The sequence below is a fragment of the Canis lupus genome, chromosome 7 (assembly GCF_003254725.2).
Source record: "Canis lupus dingo isolate Sandy chromosome 7, ASM325472v2, whole genome shotgun sequence".
NCBI classification, from domain to species: domain Eukaryota; kingdom Metazoa; phylum Chordata; class Mammalia; order Carnivora; family Canidae; genus Canis; species Canis lupus.
The window spans coordinates 7,802,946-7,808,912 of NC_064249.1; positions in this window are offsets into that span (position 1 = coordinate 7,802,946).

Genomic DNA, 5,967 nt, shown 5'->3' on the forward strand with positions numbered 1-5,967 from the left:
AGTGCTTTTACAATCAAACACCCGGATTTAAATCTATTTCTAGGGGTACCTGGGTGACTCAGCAGTTGAGCGTCTGCCTTTAGCTCAGGGCGTGATCCCAGGATCCAGGATCGAGTCCTGCATCACGCTCCCTGTGGGGAGCCTACTTCTTCCTCTGTCTATGTCTCTGCCTCTCTCTCTCTTTCTCTCTGTGTGTGTCTTTCATGAATAAATAAATAAAAATCTTTTTTAAAAAAATATATTTCTGTGTGTATAATCCCAAATGTACCATTTAACCTCTGTAGCCCTGCTCTCATCCTCAGGTGGCTAGTACTACCTGCTTCATGAGGTTGTTATGAGGCTCAAGTAATACAGTGTGTGCCAACTACTTTGCACCTCCCTAGGCCCAGTCTAGGCCCAGTCTCAAAAAATAAACGCTACTATTAATATTAGTAGTACTGCTCTCATTTAATTTTTCTGGTCATTCTAATGTAATCTCACTAAATGATTGTCCATCTGAATTCCTCTGAAAAGGAGATTGCTTCCTTCATAGGCAGCCCATTCAATTCTCAAGCAATCCCATATCTCCTGCTTTCAATCACTGGATCTCTACTCTGCCGGTTTTTGTCATTTGAAAATGATTAATTTTGCCTAAATTGTTAGATACAGCAATGTCATTTCTAGAGAAGCAAGTGAGCTACTTCTTTTCCTTGGTTGGACTCAATCGTAGAGCTTTCCAATTAGGGATTATCTACAAGAGGCTACTTTGGGGATGGTGATTCAAACATTTCTCCAAGCAGATTCCAAAGCAATAGCTAAGCTGATCTCATGAACATAATTCTACCTAGACTTATAAAAACAGTTGTCAATAAAGAATAACTTTGTTTAAAAAAACAAACAAACAAACAAACAAACAAAAGCAGCCACTTTCTCTTTATCTCTAGGCAGTCCCTTAGGATGCAAATCTATAAAAAACAAATTTTGTTGTGGTGTGAAATAGTATCTTGTGCCACATTCCAAGACCCATTTGGATTCGGTAGGTCATTAGCTAATATACATTAGAGTTGAATAAATGTGAACATGTCTCTCTGAAATGTAATGGCCTCAACAATACAAGGAACAGAGGATTTGAAGTAGAAAATTTGGATTTGTCTTTGTGAAACACAGGCCTCCAACACCACCAGCGAGCCTCACCAGGTGAGGGAACCTTTGGCAGGACACATCTGGCCTCTACATTTCATAGAGTAGTGACCAGAGTGCAGCTGGATGCACCACGGGGCTGGACCCCAGCCAAAGCACAGCATCACGTCCATTTGCTCATTGCTTTTGCGAGGTGAGTGCAGGAGCAGCTTTGTACGGGGTAAGGATCTACATTTGGGGTTCAAGTGTCCGGCGGTCTAAGGTTAGGTGTAGGTTCTTAGAGGGATAGCAAGAAGAACAGTTATCCAATGCCTGGGGACCTTGGGACCCTCAGGACTTGTAGGAAGCTAAGTTTTAGGAAAGGTCCTACCTCTGTGGAAGGGGGAACTCAGATTCCCAGTTAGCTCAGTATCAGGCAAAACCCAAGCTTCCAGATTCATTACCTGGACGGCCCTCTTTGTTTCTCTAGACTTCCAGCATTGCATCCTAACAGCCATGTGATTTTAGGAAAGTAGCAGTTTCTGAATCGTCACCGCTCGTTGGTAAAATGTGAGCGACCATCACACTCATCCCACAAGATTGTGGTGCGAGGAGTAACGAGACGCCATGTGTAAAAGCACTTAGTCAACAGCAGTGATGCCTTGGGCTCTCAGGTTGTTTGGGACAACCCATTTGAAAGCATCTTCCCTTCCAGGAACAGGCGTCTGGACAGTAAGTGCCCCCTCCACTGTGTATTTTCCTTTGATGTTCTATAGTCACATCACATTAAGCTGTGTCAAATCACCTTCAGATGATGGAGAGGAATTAACATAATATGATGTTGGAGGGCATGTTTGCTGCTTGATACACCATAAATTCCTCCATTCAAAAGCAAAGCTTCACAGCCAATTACCTGCTCTTAACAAAATTTTCATCCAATATGAGACAGGAAGATGAGGGATCATTTCAGGCAAGCAGATGGGGAATCCATCCCAATTTGTGATGCTTATGTCATGGCGAGGAGACCTTGTAATCTGTTCCCAGCTACGGTGAAGAGTGGTGGAGAGATAATGTCACTCCAGGAAGATGCAATCCAGGTGGGGCTGAGATGTGTTTGACAATGTCCTTCCCCCCCACCCCCACCGGAAAGTTATTGTCATCTTCCTGCTGGTGTTTCTCTTGGAGACCATTTCTTATTCACACCTCGTAGACACACCTATTTGCACAATTGAGCCTCATTCAGTGCCATAAAATCCAAGGAAACTCCCACCAGGCAATCATAAGGACTTTGTAGATTCACCATCTGTAAGTCTAACCATCAACAGCTTTCTTGTCTGTGCTACAGGGATGTGACTAGTGAAGGGGGTGAGGAGGAAGCAGAAGAAGAAGCAGTTAAGGAACTAAGAAACAGCAGAGATGAGAAAAATTCAATAAAAGGCAATTTTCTGAAGGGCGATAATCAAATTTGCCCTTCAAAATTTCCCAAACTCTACAGCAGATTTAGTTCTCATGTTCCATAAATTATACGCAAAAGAATATAAGTATTTTGCAAATAAGCCAGTGGCCTCTACAGGTATTTCAGTTTCATGACTGTAGATATTGCAAGAGTTTGTGATTATTCAAAACTTGCGGAAACTATGAGGTCACATCCCTATGGTATAAAGAACACCAGTGGACTTAGAGAGCTCATTCAAACAACCAGCTGTTTGAATAAAAGAGTTTTGTTGTGTTTTGTTTTAATGACAAGCCAGGTCGACTCAGCAGCCACGTGCCAATAATGCCTTGACATAAGCCAAAATAAAAATGCTTAAGCTTCTGAAAAATTTGGACTTGGAACTGCCAGGCCCAATTTTGGCTCCACCCATCCCCTGGGGAATCTATTCAATAAGGGGGAAATCCTAGGTGAATTGATGAGGATAGAGAAGTTAGAACAAAGAAACTTTATTGAGTTTCTCTTAGTGTCAGGCAGTGTACTGGGCTGGAAATGGAAAGAGGGAGGGATAAGATGAAGAGAAATAAACTCAGAAAGCTTACTGTTTAATGAAAGGACGCAATGATTGACACAATTGACCATCTATCTGCGGGCACTTAACTAAGAGCTATAGTTATGATGTTTCTGCTTTTTAAACTGACAGTGGAATCAGATATTTGAAATCAGGTGTGATCCAGGGTTGCTCTAATTATCTAGAGTGCTCTGAGTTTAGGACAGATTTCACTTAGGATGGATAGAACGCCCTATCACTACAGCGGAAAAAAGGAGCATTCCAAGGAGAGGGTACGTGCGCTCAAAAGGAAGCCATGAGAATTCCCAGTAGAGTTGAGACACTCTGGCTCACCAAGGTGGGCATGTGGGATATGAACAGGGAGGGAAATGGTAAGGTAAGAGGACGCCAGGCCACAGGTTGCCTTAGGTGCTATGTCAAGGCATTGGGAATTAGTCTTTACACTGATGATTATTAGAAAGCTCATGAGCCTCTATGGCAGACTATATTTCCCAAAATTGGCCTCAGCAGTATTTTTCATTTCCACATGTTCTTCTAGAACCTTGCCACTCTCCATCAAGAGCCAGAGTCGATTTCTCTTCTTCAGTCTGAGCAGGCTGTCCCTCATCTAACCAATAGAGAACAGCCAAAGTGATGCTCGAGGGCATCTGAGGCTAGATCATAAGAACTATGCAGCTCTATCTTTCTTTCTATTTATCTATCTACCTATCAATTATCTATCTTCTGTCTATCTCTCTCCACTCACTAGAGGAATCCAGCAACCATGATTTGAGGAGGCCCAGGCACATGGAGAGGCCTCATGGGAATGTTCAGGCTCTCAACCCAGTGAAGATCTTAGCTGATAGCCAGCATCAACAACTGCACATGGGAGGAGGCAAGTCTTCGGATGATTCTAGCTCCCAGACTTCAAGTCTTCCAGCTGAGACCCCAGATATTGTGGAGTAGAGAAAATGCCCTGTCAAAATTCCTGACCCATGGAACCTAAGAGCGTAACAAATGGTTCTTTTATATCACTAAGTTGTAGGGTAATTTATCATGTATCCATAGTAACTGGGATATCATCTTAATAATAATAGACTTAATAATAACATGGCTTTATAGCTTTTGATATCCACTACTCACTTAATCCTGAATGGGGAACATAGTATTACTCTCCAAATTTTATGGAAAGGCAAAGTTCCTTGATTAAGAAAGAGACAGAGATAGCAGACGGTAGAGTTAGCACTGAAACTCAAACCTTCTGCCTCCAAATCTTGTTTTCCTTCCACTGTATCACCTCCACTTTGGTAAATAGGAAATAGGCTCAATTAGTGCTATGACTTAGAAGGTGATTGTAGGGGCAGTGGAGCATATTATGTGCTGTGGTTCTGAAATCAAATTGCCTACGTTCAATCCCTGGCTCTGCTTCCTATGAGCTGTATGGCTTGGGCAAATTAAGAGACGTGCCTGAAAAAACAAAACAAAATGAAATAAAAAATTTAAAAAGAGATGTGCCTGAGTTTCTTCATCAATAAAGAATTTAGAACTCTGCCTGGCACATCAGATGTGCCCAATAAATGTTGACTATGATTATGGATTGCAGAATTGCTCTTTGACTCCAGAAAAGGGGCCTGCTTTAGGCCTCCCACTTAAGGAGAACCCACTTTGATCCATATCCAGTCGTGCCCCTATCCAGAGGGTAAAAGTACATGGAACCAAAAGGCCATAAGTATCCAAGCCTATGTCTTTCTCAGTAGAGTATGCTCTGGGTGTCCAGGATCTTGGAAGTCCTTCTACATGTGACTACAAGACCAATTCCATGGCACAAATGATTACCTTCCCTGGTCCTTCATCCTATGGGTAGACAGTGCTTTTGTTATACTGATCACAGGCTAAGGGGTGGCCAAATCTCAGCTGCTTGCATGGGGTATAGATGAATCTTACACATGTAAGCTCAAAATTCTCACCTGTGTGCAAGGCTTCTTCTGTTATGGATAGAGTCAGGGATGAGAAGAGAATGGGGTGTAGATGATGAGCCAGGGTTCGGGATCCAGATCTCCCCACGCTACTGTGTTCTATCATACAACTCTGAGGAGTTCAAAAATTTGAAATTTGATCTGGGTTTCCATGTAATTATGAATGTATATTTGCTAAGACAGAAAGCTAGGCTATAATCTGTTTAGCATGTTTTTTTTTAAATCTTGATTTATAAGTTTTAAATATTTAGACATTTAGCATTTGGGTCTCCATTCATATCCTTACCCCAGGCCCTGCAAATGTTAGGATTGATGGATTGATCAGGAATGAGACAAAAGGCAAGCAGAACAGCTGCAGAGCTCCTGCAGGCATCCAGATGACAAATGGAAAGCCAGATTACTGGTTAGGAGCTTTAAACAGAGAGAGCAGAAGTGAGAGACATTTCAGCAGTAGAAGTGATCAGCCCCGGCCATCAGTGGGATGAGGGGTTTGAGAATGTCCTCAGTGATGTTTTAGACTTGTTTAGATAGTCTTTTCTTTCTTTCTTTCTTTCTTTCTTTCTTTCTTTCTTTCTTTCTTTCTTTCTTTCTTTCTCTCTTTCTCTTTCTTTCTTTCTTTCTTTCTTTCTTTCTTTTTCTTTCTTTCTTTCTTTCTTTCTTTCTTTCTTTCTTTCTTTCTTTCTTTCAAGATTTTATTTATTTATTTCACAGAGAGAGAGCACAAGCAGGGGGAAGGCCAGAGAGTTGGGGAGAAGCAGACTCCCTACTGAGCAGGGAGCCTGACCTGGGGTTCGATCCCAGAACCCCAGGACCACAACCTGAGCCCAAGGCAGATACTTCACCAATCGAGCCACCCAGGTGCCCCTAGATAGTCTCGTGGATATAAAAAGCAATGATAGGAGAAGCAGCAG